We start from the raw sequence: 14,794 nt of genomic DNA on the forward strand, positions 1-14,794 counted from the left end.
AAATAGTTAAAAGTTGACCTGTGAATAGTTTGTTTTTGTATTATATGATTTATTTATTACATTTTATGTGGAGTGAATAAATAAAAGTATAAAGTATAAATATAAATATAAGTATAAATATATAAATATAAGTATAAATAAAAATATTTAGGGGGCCACCGTAAATATTTATATATAAACATATATAAATAAAACCACTTTTTTTTACATTAGTAATTCCTTTTGTGCATAATTTTATATTATTGTTAATAATAAATTAATTAAAGCAACAAAACAACCTGAAGAGCCGGTTCGGAGCCGAAAGATCAGGCTCTTTTTAGTGAGCTGAGCCGAAAGAGCCGGATCTCTAAAAAGAGCCGGAAATCCCATCACTATTCTTCACTCCAGATACGTTATATATTACGTTGACCGTGATGGCGGATTCATTTGCGTTAACGTATAATTTTGACAGCACTACTTTTAACCTGAAGCTTCTGGCTCTGAGCTTTGAATGAGTTAAATGTGTTTGTGGTGGCTCTGCTGCAGTTTTGACAAACACTTTGTTTTACTCACAGTGAGTCGCTTCACAGCCATAATATTGATGTGAAGGTGCCTGAAATGTTTCCTGTCCTCGCCTGCCAGTGCAGAAAAGTATAGCATCTTCTAAATATATGATTATTTAAAGCATGAAATGCATACGTTCAGTATTTGCATTTTTATTAATGAAAGTATCTCAGGATAATACTTGGGTTCAGTAAACTTTTACTTGAGTAAATGTTATTTTGCCAGCTCTGTAATCTGTGAGTGATCACTGCTTCATGATTTGGAATGAAAGACTTTAGATTCCTGTTTCGGCTCTAGGTGAGTGACTGGTGGGAGGAATACGTCTATTTAAGGAGCCGAGGTCCCATAATGGTCAACAGTAACTACTATGGAATGGTAACCACTGCTTCTTTATACAATTACATGTTTACATTCTGAGCTAAGGTTAGGAGTTATATTAAGGTCAGAATGTCAGAATGAAAGGTAGGAGAGCCAAGCAGAAAGACGGCACTGCAGGAAACAATTTTTCGGTGAAAGAAAATGAGGACAGAATAAATGTCCCGGTAAGTAATATTAAGTTTGTTGAGTTTAGTAAACTTTGGTGAAATTAGAATACCAAGGAAAAAATAACACTTAAAGAATTATTGCAGCCGTGGAATATTTCAGACAGTATGCTACTGAGGGCAGCTAACATAAGAGTTATGAGTTATAAGATATAATCTAAGTCGTAACATTGCTGTATGGAGCTGCAGATTTGGTTGCAGGTTAACATAGCTGGACTGGCCATCGGGCATACCGGGTATATGCCTGGTGACTTATTTTTTATTTTTTTTTGTAAGGGCATGAACAATGAGAGGTGGTGGATTGGCCAGATGCAGGTCGATGTGTGAAAATAACTCAGTTGTTTGGTGGTGGCTATGGCGGGGCTTCCACAGAGGCCAGCAGGTGGATGAGGGAAGGGGAGGCAGGAGGAGAGACCCGAGGCGGCCACCAGTCCGAGTGTCAGGTGAACTGAACTTCAGGTAAGAAGTTATGACCTGCAGTCTATCTGGGTCAGATATAAACCAAGTTTAGGTGGAGTTTATTTTCATTGTGCTGACTTTTTACCGTCAGTTAAATCTTATAAAGTTTGTATCTGTCTTGTGTGAAACTTGTATGAAAAGCATACAAGAGTAAAAACAGGTATAAGATCCCTTGAAAGATTATATAATGAATCTTGTATGTTTTGGATACTTACTAAAACAATATATGAAAGTAATGAGAAAGTGGCCACTTTCATGAGTTAAGTCATATAAGTTTTTACTATTTCTTTTCCATATGGCACTGTCACAACAGCATTTGTTTTCATTCAAAGTCTTTATGGCTTTAATACCTGGGGGGCCGGTCTGTAGTCAAAATGCCCGATTTTCTGTCCCAGTCCAGTCCTGCAGGTTAATACTGGCAGTGTCACCATGCCAGCTGACTGTATTTCATCATCAGCCAGTGTTGTTCTTTATCAATATTACCAAAGTTTACCATAAGGCAGCATAGAAAGTATTTACTTGCTTTCAGGTTTTATTCAAATATTAGTCTTTTCAGTTGTTTCCCCACTTTTTTCCTGTTTCAAAATCAAACACCAGTTTGTGAGAAGATTATCTTCTTTTTTAACAGGCAGATAAAGTTTTACATTGGAACTGGCTAATTTGTCAATTGTTTGTTTTTTGCCCAAAACATATGTGCACTATATGTCAGTAAAAATACTATGCAAATATTGCTGTCCTTGAATGCTGAGTAAACACTGACTGATTGTATCTCTTGTACTTTATCAACGCAGTATCTAAAAACTTTGCACCGTAGTGGTTAAAATCTCATTCTAATAAGAGTTAAAAGCGCATTCGGTTATTATGTTTATAGGGTTATTGAATTATGGTTAACGGTTGGTATAATTTTTTTTAAACATTATCTGCCAATTACATCTGCCACCCTTCTCCAAATCTGTGCCCCTACCTGGCCCCCCCAACAAAAATTTTCTAGACACGCCACTGCTAATCAGAGCTCCTGGAACCGCTCATGATCCAAAGCACACCACATCTGTAAAACGTGCAGGTTTGAGTGTGCACAGCTGCCAGTGGCATTGGGACACTAAGATAAGATAAGAAGAACTTTATCCCTTGGGAAATTCTTTTGTCATGCACATGCTCAATGCAGCAAAAGAGACAGAGGAACATGGGAATAAGATATACAAATATATGCCATAAGAATACTAGTATACAGTAATATACAGTTGGATAGTGCAAAATATAATATCAAATAACTCTAACAAAGTAACGATGTAACTATATCCTGGAAAATAAATAGCTTAGCTATCAGTGCAGGTGATTCTGTTTATTGATGATGTAACACAGGACAGAAGCAGCCGACTGAATTCTGGGGTGTTCAGACACATACTGTCTGCTCACATCAGCTAAATGTAGTAAAACTGATTAGGCACTGTTTCATAATGCAGATGCATAATGTCCCAAAACATGAGACAAAGCAACCAAGGGGCTTATTGAAGCAAACAGGTTTAATCCGGCCCACGAGATGATTTTGTAAAGTAAAAAATGAGCTGCAATTTTTCAAAAAAGAAACTCCTGTTCCAGTTGCGTCCCTCCGTGAATCCCTCTCTCTGCCCGTCAGCGTCCAACTTAAAATAATAGACTTGCAGCGTGACTCGGATTTGAAGGGCAAATTTGCCACAACTGGCTCAAACACATTTTATCATAATCTCTTGACAGGTTACCCCAACTTGACAGTCCTCGCTGCAAAACTGTTGTGCATGTTCACAACCAATTATCTTTGTGAGCAAGTTTTCTCTGCAATGAGCAAAAATAAAACAAAACTGCGCTCAAGGCTCACACACAAGCACTTGAATCACATCCTGAAGTTAGCTACCACTCAGAATGTGACACCTGATATTGATGAGCTGGAGAAAGCTAAAAGATGCCAGGTATCGGGAGTCAAATAAACTATGCGACCTAACTGTGAAAGTGCTGCATGATAGTCCTGTGAATCACTGAGACACTGTGTGTTTGTGTTCTTTGTCTTCAGAATTTCTTAAATAACTTGAGGTGTTTTGTAATTAACAGCTATGTTGTGCTTGTACTTTTTGAACTGTCCTTTCCCAGTCCGGCCTACATGAGAATAGACATTTGTCCATTTGGGCCCTGAACTAAAATGAGTTTGGCACCCCTGGTGTGTCAGCAAATGGATTGCTAGCAGGATCCCATGAGACACTGTGAAGGAAATGAGAACATGTGTGCCTTTGTTCAGTCATAGCCTATGTGTGCTTGTGCTGGCAATCATGACAAATAAGTGTGCTGTTGAACTCTTTGCCTTTGACGTGTGAAAAACACATGAAACACCCGCACATCAGTGTGTTGTTTCCAGTGATGGGACACAGTAACTGTTGGTTACAGTAACTACGTTATTATTGTGGTAACGAGCACGGTAACTAGTTATTATGCCAAAATCAGGAACGCGTTAGTCGTTACTGGGGTTTAGATAGGCTCGTTACTCGTTACTTCGTGTGGTGGCTATCGCGGAGCTTCCACCGATTCAGTAACATTAGCAAGTGGTGGAGGCAGCAGGTGGATGAAGGAAAGGGGACGCAGAAGGAAAAGAGACCCGAGGCGGCCGCCGGTCCAAGTGTGAACTGAACTTCAGGTAAGAAGTTATGACCTGCAGTCTCTCTGGGTCAGATATGAACCAAGTTTAGGTGGAGTTTATTTTCGTTATTCTGACTTTTTCCGTACTGCGTGCTAGCTAGCATGATGGAGTTTCTATACAGCTGGGTGGGTGCTATGTTACTGATGTTGAACTTTATTTTGTTCATAAGTTATTAGAGTTGCCAACCGTCCCGTCTGGTATTCAGAGAAATATTACGCATTTCTTGTTGAGGTGAAAAGGAACAGTTTGTCCCGTAATTCAGCTACAATGAAAAAGGCACAAAGCTGGAGTTATTCTGTCTTTGCTGCACAGCTGCCTCTTCTTCTTTCATTCTCCCCCCTCCCTCTCCTGTTTCTACTTCAATCATGAAACTGATCAATGATCAGCTGATCGGCTCTCTTGTTTGTTTATCGCCCACTTTGCGCCGAAAGAGGAAACCAGCGGATGTCGCGCTAAACAACAGCAGCACGTTTAAGCTTGATCAGCTGTTGTTAGAATTTATTTAATATTAATTTCTAGTATCAGCTGATGTTTGCTGGAGCCACAGCTGTAAAGCTGCTGGTCATGATATGGTTTGGTTATCTGGTGAGAGGGAAACATGAAGATGAAACCAGGAGATGTCCTTACTGAATCATCAGAGCTGAACAGCTGATGGAGAAACAGGTTTACCTTTTAGGTGACATGAATGAGTTGAAGGGAAGTTATGAACTGTTTCTGAGAGACAAATAACACCAGGATCCTTTTCTAAGTAGCTGACAGCTGGTAACTGTGCAGGTGCGGATCTAGCAAAGTGTTGCCAGGGGGGCATGTAGGGCATTAACAGGGAATGGGGGGCACAAAGAAATACTTTTCTTTCTTATTCTCATTTAAAATGTCTCGCTTTTAAAAAATAATTATCTGAATCTTACAACAAACGATTGATAGATTGATGCATATATACCATCAAAACAGTGAACATCACTGTCACAACAGTGTTTATTTTCATTCAAAGGCTTTATGATTTTTCCTATAATGGTGGGCCGGTCTCTAGTCAAAATGCCCGGGACGATTTTCTGTCCCAGTCCAGCCCTGTATGCAGCTCATCTGCAGTCTGGTGTTACCTACATCTTCCTATTCAGAAGACAGAATTTCCGAGTTCTGAGTACAATCGAAAGCACCACGACTGCAGTTTTTGTGTTGGATGTAAAAGGCGCACATGACTCTGTGACGTAGGCTAGAATCATGGCAGCAGTCAATGACGGTCCAGGCGTGGGATTTCTCTTGTGGAAATATGCACATTATCTTTTCCTTTCTATTGGTAGGTGGCACAGTGCACTTGTGGCAAGTAAGCAAGCTAGAAAACTGGCAAAGTTATGGAAGAAACACATTAACAAGAGAATTCTGAGTAAAACCAAAGTTACTTTCCCTAGTAACTAGTTACTCTGAAAGTAACGAGTAACTTGAAGTAACTGAGTTACTTTTGAGAGAAGTAACTAGTAATGTAACTAAGTTACTATTTTAAAGTAACTTACCCAACACTGGTTGTTTCTTAACGCCCTCACTCACTGATAGAAATCTACACATGCTTATTTTTCTTCTTTGATAAACTCACATGATTGAGCGTTTAATTGCACTTTTCTCCAAAGGCCATTAAGACTTGGCATATATACATGTCTCCCTGCCTTCAGGATTCCCTGTTTTAGACTGGGTGCCTTTAGCAGGCAGACACTAGCAACAGGAAGTGTCATGTTGCTAGTGTCGTGCTGTTTTGTTCTCCAGCATGATTAGTATTGTGCTTAATCAATGAAAAGTTGGTAGTGACATCAGAACTTGCAATGTGGATATTGTGCTGCAAACACATTATTTGGTTTAGTTTGCATGGAGCACGGCTTAAAGCAATCCAAGTCCCGTGTGTCCTTGAATTAATGTCCAAAAGTTGATTCTGTTCATCTTCATTCAGCGTTTTTTGTGCGAGAAACGTTTCGTCACTCATCCAAATGACTTCTTCAGTCTCAGCTGACTGCAGGTTTCCCCAATCTTATAAACAGTACAGGCAACAAAGGAAGTTTGACTTACTTGTTGTACATCAGAAACCACCGCAAAATACGGAGAGTGTCCTCAGTGACCAGAAGAGAGAAGGATGCGACACCGAGGATGTGGACAAGTGGGTGAAGAATTTGTCTGACAGACAGCTCACCCAAACAGAGAAAAACATCCTTGCTAAAGGGTTGAATTTTGCTGTCACACTGAGACAAATCCCGCTAGTGGAGCTGATCACAGCCACAGAAACAGCAATTCGAAACAACAATATTGCAGAAGTGGAAGCAGAGCAACTACAGATGAAAGTTTTGGCCTGTCTCAGCAATGCAAAGCCTCCAGCATCCAACATCACCATGGAGGAGAAGAAGGCACTCACATCACTTAGTGATGACAACAACATTATCATCCTTCCAGCAGACAAGGGTAGGTGCACAGTATTGCTAAACCAGAAAGACTATCATGAGAAAATTTTGTCACTACTCAGTGATGAAAATACTTATGAGCCCCTGAAACGAGACCCAGGAAGTGGCTACAGCAAGAGGGCGATAGACTGTCTGAAGCAGTTAGAACAGGACAAGGCTGTTGACCGGACCTCATACCACAGGCTGTACCCAGGGGAGTCTACACCAAACCTGTACGGTTTACCAAAAATACATAAACAGGGTGCACCTTTAAGACCGATTGTCTGCATGATCAACTTGGTCACCTATAACAGCTCCAAGTTTCTGTCTTCGATCCTCAACCCGCTGGTGGGCAGCTCTGAACACCACATCCAGAACACCCTGGACTTTGTTGAGAAGGTGAGAGATGTCATTATGGAGGCAGATGAAACCATGGTCTTGTACGACTTTACATCTCTCTTCACTTGCATCCCAGTCACGAAAGCGTTGGAGGTAGTTCATAAGAGATTACAGGATGACACCAACCTCAGCAACAGGACCACTCTCAGCATCGACCAAGAAAAGAGGGCTTTGCTATGCTACCCTGGAACACCACCAAGCCATTGGTTCAGATATGTGGATGACACCTGGGTGAAAATCAAATCTCAGGACGTTTCACATTTCACGGATCACATTAACTCAGTGGACCGACCCATCAAATTCACCAGGGAGGATATGAAAAGTGGCAGGTTAGCCTTCTTAGACTGTGAGATTTCCATCAGTAATGGGGGACATCTAAAAGCTGACGTGTACCGTAAACCTACACATACGGATCAGTATTTAAGGTTTGACTCTCATCATCCACTGGAGCACAAACTGGGTGTCATCAGGACGCTACAACACAGAGCGAACACCAGCCCCACTGACACAGCAGCCAGGGAGGCAGAAGAACATCAGGAAGGCCCTGAGTAAATGTGGTTATCCCAGCTGGACTTTTTCAAAGCAGGAAAGGCTCCTAAAGAAAGCTGAGTTGAGACACATTTTTTCTAAACACCGGGTCTCTGTGGCTTTTAAACCCCAAAACACGCTGCGCCAGAAATTGGTCCACCCCAAAGATCGGGTCCCCCGACACAAACAGAGTAACATAGTGTACGCTGTTAAGTGCCAGGAGGATTGTCAGGATTTATACATCGGGGAAACCAAACAACCTCTGGCGAAGCGGATGGCACAACACAGAAGAGCTACCTCGTCAGGCCAGGACTCTGCAGTCTTTACACCTACAGGCCAGTGGACACTCTTCCAAGGATGAGGATGTAACATCCTGGACAGAGAGGAACGCTTGTTTGAGGGCGGAGTCAAGGAGGCCATTTACGTGAAAAGGGAAAGACCACCTCTGAATCGAGGAAGGGGCCTAAGGGTCCATCTGTCACCATCTTACAATGCTGTGATTGTAGCCATTCCCCAACTCTCTGTGAATGGTACTCATGGCCATTGATCAGTGGGCTTTGATCAGTGGGTTTTGGTCAGTGGTTACTGATCAGTGGTCATGAGAATTTGCATAATTAAGATTAAGGAACTGACCTCCCAGCCCATTGTTCCTTCAGTGGGCTGGTTTCAGTCATTATGCAAATGTACTGTTTATAAGATTGGAAACCTGCAGTCAGCTGAGACTGAAGACGTCATTTGGATGAGTGACGAAACGTTTCTCGCACAAAACGCTACGTCCAGATGAACAGAATCAACTTTTTGGAGATTTACTTTCCTGGATGATTGAGAACTTTCAGATTGTCTTAGTTTATCTTGGAGTGGAGACGATACTTGAGAAGGATGCAGTGTTTAGTGGAGTATGTTTCCTCATAAATATTATGGACAGTCTGCAGTTTCCGCTGAGTTGACTTTTCTGTGAACTTTGTACACTTCTGGGGTTACTTTAGTACTTTTTTTTTTGCTAGGACAATTTTGCAAAAAGATGTACTGGCAGTAAGTACAGGCCCATGAGCAAAATAATAATTGATAATAAAGACATGTAATGCCCTCCCAGAATCCCTTGGGCTCAGATGAGGAAGCAGTACTTCAGCTCTGGGGTCAACAAGAGATCGCTGGATACCATTGAGAGGGCGGCTTTCTTTGTAACCTTGGACGACGAGGAGCAAGGCATGAGGGGAGATGACCCAGAGGGGAACTTGGACTGCTATGCCAAGTCTCTGCTTCATGGGAAATGTTATGACAGGTGAGGAGGTCACTAAGGAACCTGTGTGGGGGGTGTTTATGAACCTGGTATATTTAAAACTGTGTGTAGTGACTTCTGTCTTAATTCAAGAGCCCAACTGCAGTGAGCATTGTATAAAAATGTGAAAGTAAAGTTAGATTTGTAGTAATAGGTGGTTCTTCTCAGAGACAAAAGATACATCACCACTTAAAGTAGATTACATGGCCAAGAGAATGTTCACCATCAGTATGTAATGCTCTGGGAATACCGTGCCATTTATTGGAAGACAGTTGGTGATATTTAAGAACTGATTGCATCCGTCTGTCCATGTAAGAATTATGTAATGTGATGTTGATATTTTCCACATAGGAAAAATGATCTTTTTCTCCTGCATGTTAGGTTTCGGGTAATCAGGGTTCATCTTATTTTAAAAACCGGAAAGTACCATGTTACTCCAAACAAGTACTTGACTCAGGCAGGCTTACTTGCAGTAGGATGAGGTAGAGGAGGGGTGCCCAATTCCAGTCCTCAAGAGCTACTATCCTGCAGTTTTTAGATGCATCCCTACTCCAACACAGCTGAATCAAATGGTTTGATTACCTCTTCAGCATCCCATCAACTTCATCACCCCCCCCCACCACCACCAACCACCAACCACCACCACCACCAGTGGGGTGATTGTTTTGATTTGGAGCTATAGAGATAGAATTGATAGGGATAAATACTACAATGAATGGACTGAATTTACTAAACTGAGCTCAGATTGTAAGAGTGGAAGAGTACCCTACATGCCTCCGTGCACACACAGACACACACCTCCACCTCTGCTATGGCTGGATTCCCCTAAAATACCAACAGAGTAGTACACAGGGTGGCAGGAGATTAGTGAAGTGAAACACAAATATAGTAATCAGTTTCTAATCTTTAGCTTTTGTTGGCAGATGCTATCAGCTGCTGTGTGTCTAGTAATCTTTCCCACAAATCTGTGTGATGTGATTTAAGCTGCTCACTGAGTCACACCTGGATTTCCCTAAAATACGACCAGAGGGATGTAGGCGGAGAAATGTTTTCTATTCTTTTGTTTTGATCCTCAGACTGCTGCATATTTTCCGTGAGGCGCACGCACACACACACACACACACACACGCTATGAATGTGGAGATCGTACTCTGAACTTACTGCCATCTTCAAGAAAGAGTTTGATATGAATGAGCTTTCATGTGGCACTTTCTGCTGAAAGTAGCTGATAGAAGACGGGAGCACTAGTGATAAATACTGTGTCTACTAAGGAGCCCAAAGTGTCCCAAAATGAAATCTGCATGATACATTTTTTTTTTTTTTTACTTTTTTTTGGTTCTTAAAACACTTCATGTTCTGCACAATATTAAACTCTGTATTAAAGTGCTGAATGAGTGTGGGGAGAATATCCCAAGATTTGTCTTTCATCACCTGGATGATTTGCCGCCTGTTACATACTCCAGCATGGATGTGTGTTGTCTACTACGGCGAATGGACCAGCTGTGTGCTGAGGTGGGTGCTTTAAAACATGCAATTAAACTACAGGCGGATGTCTGCGAGCAAGTTATGACCAATGCTGTGGAGGTCGACCAACGTGTGACTGCTCTTGAGTGTCGGTCTGAGGTGCCGGCTGAGCCTGTTACTCTGAATGCTCAGGGGTCGGGGACCGCTTCCCACTTTCCCCTGGGGAAACATGCAGAGGAGCGGTGGGGGAGTCGAAGTAAAGGCGGCCCGCGCGGAAGGCAGGGAGCCAGAGCTTTGGCTGCTTCAAGGACTGGGAAAAGCACAGTGTCAGCGTTTTGTCTGGAGATGTTGCTATGTGGTCAAGATCAGGCTCTGACGACAGCCTCAGGTCGTAATATGGAAACTACTGCAACAACAGAGGGTCCCGTTGAGACAGTGCTTCTTACATGCTCCCCACAATGGAGTAAAGTTGTGAAAAATGGCAAGTCTCGTCACAAGCTGGAGAAGGTTAATTCGGGTTCAGGAATGCATGCTGCTACCACTGGACACAATAAGAGGCCTGGACCTGTATTGGTTATCGGCACTGGAGCTGTGAGTAGGGGAGACCGGGGATAGTTGTAACATTTTTGACATTTCTGTCTGTAAATTGGAGCTCTTTTAAGGTAGTGGATTAAAAATGTAATGCAAAGTATTTACATGTCTCTGCTATTAAATAGTGCAGCTATTTTCTCTGCAGCACAATTACCCATTGCATGGTATGGCCTCAAACACAAAGAGTGAAATGTTGCAATTAACCCCATAGTCTGGGTTAGTTGTAACTGTCACGAAGTACAAGGTGGACTCACGCGCTGGACTCCGGGGATGATGCACACAAGAGAATTTATTAAAGAACAATGTCCAATGAGTGTATATACACAGATGCGAGGCAGTGCTATGTACAAAAGGTGAGGGGGGCAGGGCTCTGGGGAAAATCCAGGGGAACACGCTCGTCTTTCTCCACACAATCCAAACACGAATCCACTCGCACACCAGGGAAACAGTCCAGGGAATCTGTACACAAAGAAACGCTTGTTGCTGATGTCGTTGCCCCAACTTGTTTAATATAAGTTAAAGTAATAGTGTGGTAAGTTGTAACATCTGCGTTATTGTTACAACTAACCCAGACTGTTGCTGTTACAACTGACCCAGACTCCTATAGCCATGAACTAGCTAATATTATAGCCAACGACTAAAACATTAGCACTAAAGACCTACACAGAATATATCCCCATAGACATACAAATAACACAATTTAAGTTTGATGAGTTTAACTGCAAAGCAGATAATGCTATTAGAAATTGAAATAAAGTAGAAAAACTTACTTTTTGGCATACAAATTACTTTTTTTCGTGTTAAATTGTCTGTGTTTGACAAAATGTGCTGATTTTTCACTTGTGATAGCAGAACTGAATTGGGCGTGCACAGGATGAATCACATCATTTGAAACTTAGCCCTGATTGGAGAAACTGGAAGTGTTACAACTGACCCACGTTACAACTATCCCCAGTCTCCCCTACAATCAGAACTGTGAAAACTAAATTGGTGAGCGTGTTTGCCACTAAATTTGCCCTGAATGTAGATGCAGAAACTCTTGCTCTGTATTTGAGAGAGAAATTCAAAAGAGATGTGACCTGTCAAAAAAAATTGCTAGTAAACGTAGCAGGTTCGGCTCTTTCAAGGTTACTGCTGAATGTAATGATGTGGGTGAAATGTACAATCCTGAACTCTGGCCTGAAGGGGCTCTGGTCCAGCGCTTTTATGAACCTCGTAAGCCCGGTACGGTGGTGCCAAGCACAGTGGATCCAGCACGGGAGATAACTGCGCCTTCTGGTACCAATGTATCAACATGAAGATGTCTATTCGGGTATTATCTTACAACTGTCGTGGTCTACGTTTGGGACAGAGTGCAGGGGATAAAGCTCGACGGATTGTTGTGGACAGTCTGCTTGCAGAATGTGACATTTTATGCTTGCAGGAGACATGGTTGTCCAAACAGGACCTGGGAAAACTTAACTGTCTAAATGCAAGTTTTTTGGGAGTGGGGGAATCAAAAACTGATCTCAGCACAGCTATAGTCAGAGGTAGTGGAGTGGTTGCTGTGCTTTGGGACAAAAAAATAGACCCCATGATAAAGCCCATTAGACTGAATGTAGACTGGTGTACTGGTATACAATATACACAGAATAATAGTAGTTTTATCATTCTTAATATTTATACTCCCTATGAATCTTGTGAAAATGAGCAAGACTACCTCAGTAGGTTGGCTTTTATTAATGCATTTATTCAAGACAACAATACTTACAGTATATATGTTTTGGGTGATTTTAATGCTGATCTCACAGACAGCAGTTCTCAGTTTGCTGACCATTTAACCCACTTTTGTGAAGTTAATAATCTTATCCTGCCTACCAAAGTGTTACTGCCTGCAGACAGCTATACATACATAAGTGAAGCCTGGCATAGTACATCATGACTGGACCACCGTATCTGTACAGCTGATGGACATGCAGCTTTAGCAAACATGACTATTAGGTATGAGGTAACTGTGTCAGACTTTTGGTTTTACTGTGAATGTGGAACAAATGCCAGCAACAACTGGAAATAACATTGCTAATATTGCTACCAGTGTAAAATTAGACTGGTCAGCATTTAGTGAAGATGATTTCTTAGCTTATCATAGTAACACCGATATACAGCTGAACAACATTTCTTTGCCCAAAGAAGCTATTTTGTGAAAGGATGTCACCTGTAAGAATGCTGTGCATAAACATTTACTCTGCTCCATGTATGATGATATAGTGACTGCTCTGTATGAAAGTGGTACACTGCTTGATAAACAACACAAGCATAAGAAACCTAACATCAGACCTGGCTGGAAAGAACATGTATCCACGTACCATGATGAAGCTCGCATAGCTTATAAATGTTGGGCCATGGCTGGAAGACCTAAACAAGGCCCAGAATTTGAACAGAAAAAATGTGCGAATGCCAGATATAAGTACGCTGCTCGCTTTAAAACTAAAAATGAGCAAATGCTGAGAGCGGATTCTTTGGCCAGGAAAATGCTGTGAAATAATAGGACAGATTTTTGGAAAGAGGTGAAAGCTCTTAATAACTGTAAACCATCTCTACCATCAACTGTTGAAGGTGTTTCTGGGGCAGATAACATTGCAGCATTATGGAGACAGCATTACAGTGCGTTGTTTAACTGTATAAAAAGTGAACCATGTGAGGACAATTTTGACATGAGTAATGACACAATAAGTGTAAGGACATATGAAGTATATGAAGCCATTCATAGGTTATCTGATAATAAAGCTTCTGGTTTGGATCACATCACTGCAGAACATATAAAACATGCTAGTTTAAGGCTAGTTCCTCTTCTAGCACTCTGCTTCACAGGGTTTATGATTCATGGAAGACTACCAGACTCAATGCTGTGTATTTTACTGGTACCAGTTATGAAGGACAAAGCTGCAAAAGTGAGCTGTTTGGATAATTACAGGCCGATTGCACTAGCCAGTATTTTATCTAAGGTGTTAGAAAGAATCTTGTTTGACAGAGTTAGTGTGTTCATCTCTTCTCTGGATAATCAGTTTGGCTTCAAACCAAAGCACGGCACTGACATGTGCATATGTGCACTCAAGGAAATAGTTTGTATAGGGCTAAAAATTCATCTGTCCTCATCTGTTTCATTAATGCCTCTAAGGCAGTGGTCCCCAAACTACGGCCTGTGGGCCGGATACGGCCTGCCTCCACATTTGTCCCGGCCCCCTGAACAATATTAGAGATGCATTATTTTTTCCCTCGCATTATTATTTTTTCAGTCTGGCCACGCGATCGACACTAATGCACCCATAGAACACTGGGGTGTAGTGGGCCTGCCCGACTGAATCTCTGGAAATGTTTCCTCATGTCAATAAAGCTCATTTGATTTGAATTGTAAACCACACTAAACCGCACTTTTCCCAGAACGTGAACGTGACCCGTCTGAACTGGAATCTGCATACGGAGATGTGCTGTACTAGACAATGGTTGAGCCGCGGCAGAGTTTTTGTCAAGGTCTGCGGAGGCAGACCGTGCGGAAAGGTGTGTGGTGGACCCAGGTGCGAACACAAACGAGGATGCAGGAGTGGATTCCAACAAAAACGAGCCTTTTATTATGGCTGAAAAACTCATAGAAAAGAACAACAAAGTAACTGAGGGAAAACCTGAACATAGACTGGGAAACTATGACTCTAATGAGATTTAGACAGCAAAATGCAAACTATGGCTGGGATACTACGACAAGGGGTAGGGGAGACAACACAGACGACGCGACACAGGCTACATGAAACACAGAGACTAAATACACATGAGGGATGATCAGGGGAAGTGGATGCACACGGGGAACACAGGTGACACTGATAATCATAACAAGATACGGCAGGAGTGAACGTAACACTGATGGGAGATG

The 14,794-nt window shown here is 41.9% G+C and overlaps 1 pseudogene; it reads left to right on the top strand.

The window, feature by feature from the left end:
• Positions 1-891: 891 nt before the first annotated feature.
• On the top strand, positions 892-8,842 carry LOC113019947 (uncharacterized; annotated as a pseudogene).
• The last annotated feature ends 5,952 nt before the right edge of the window (positions 8,843-14,794 follow it).

Source organism: Astatotilapia calliptera, chromosome 4 (assembly GCF_900246225.1).
Source record: "Astatotilapia calliptera chromosome 4, fAstCal1.2, whole genome shotgun sequence".
NCBI lineage: Eukaryota > Metazoa > Chordata > Actinopteri > Cichliformes > Cichlidae > Astatotilapia > Astatotilapia calliptera.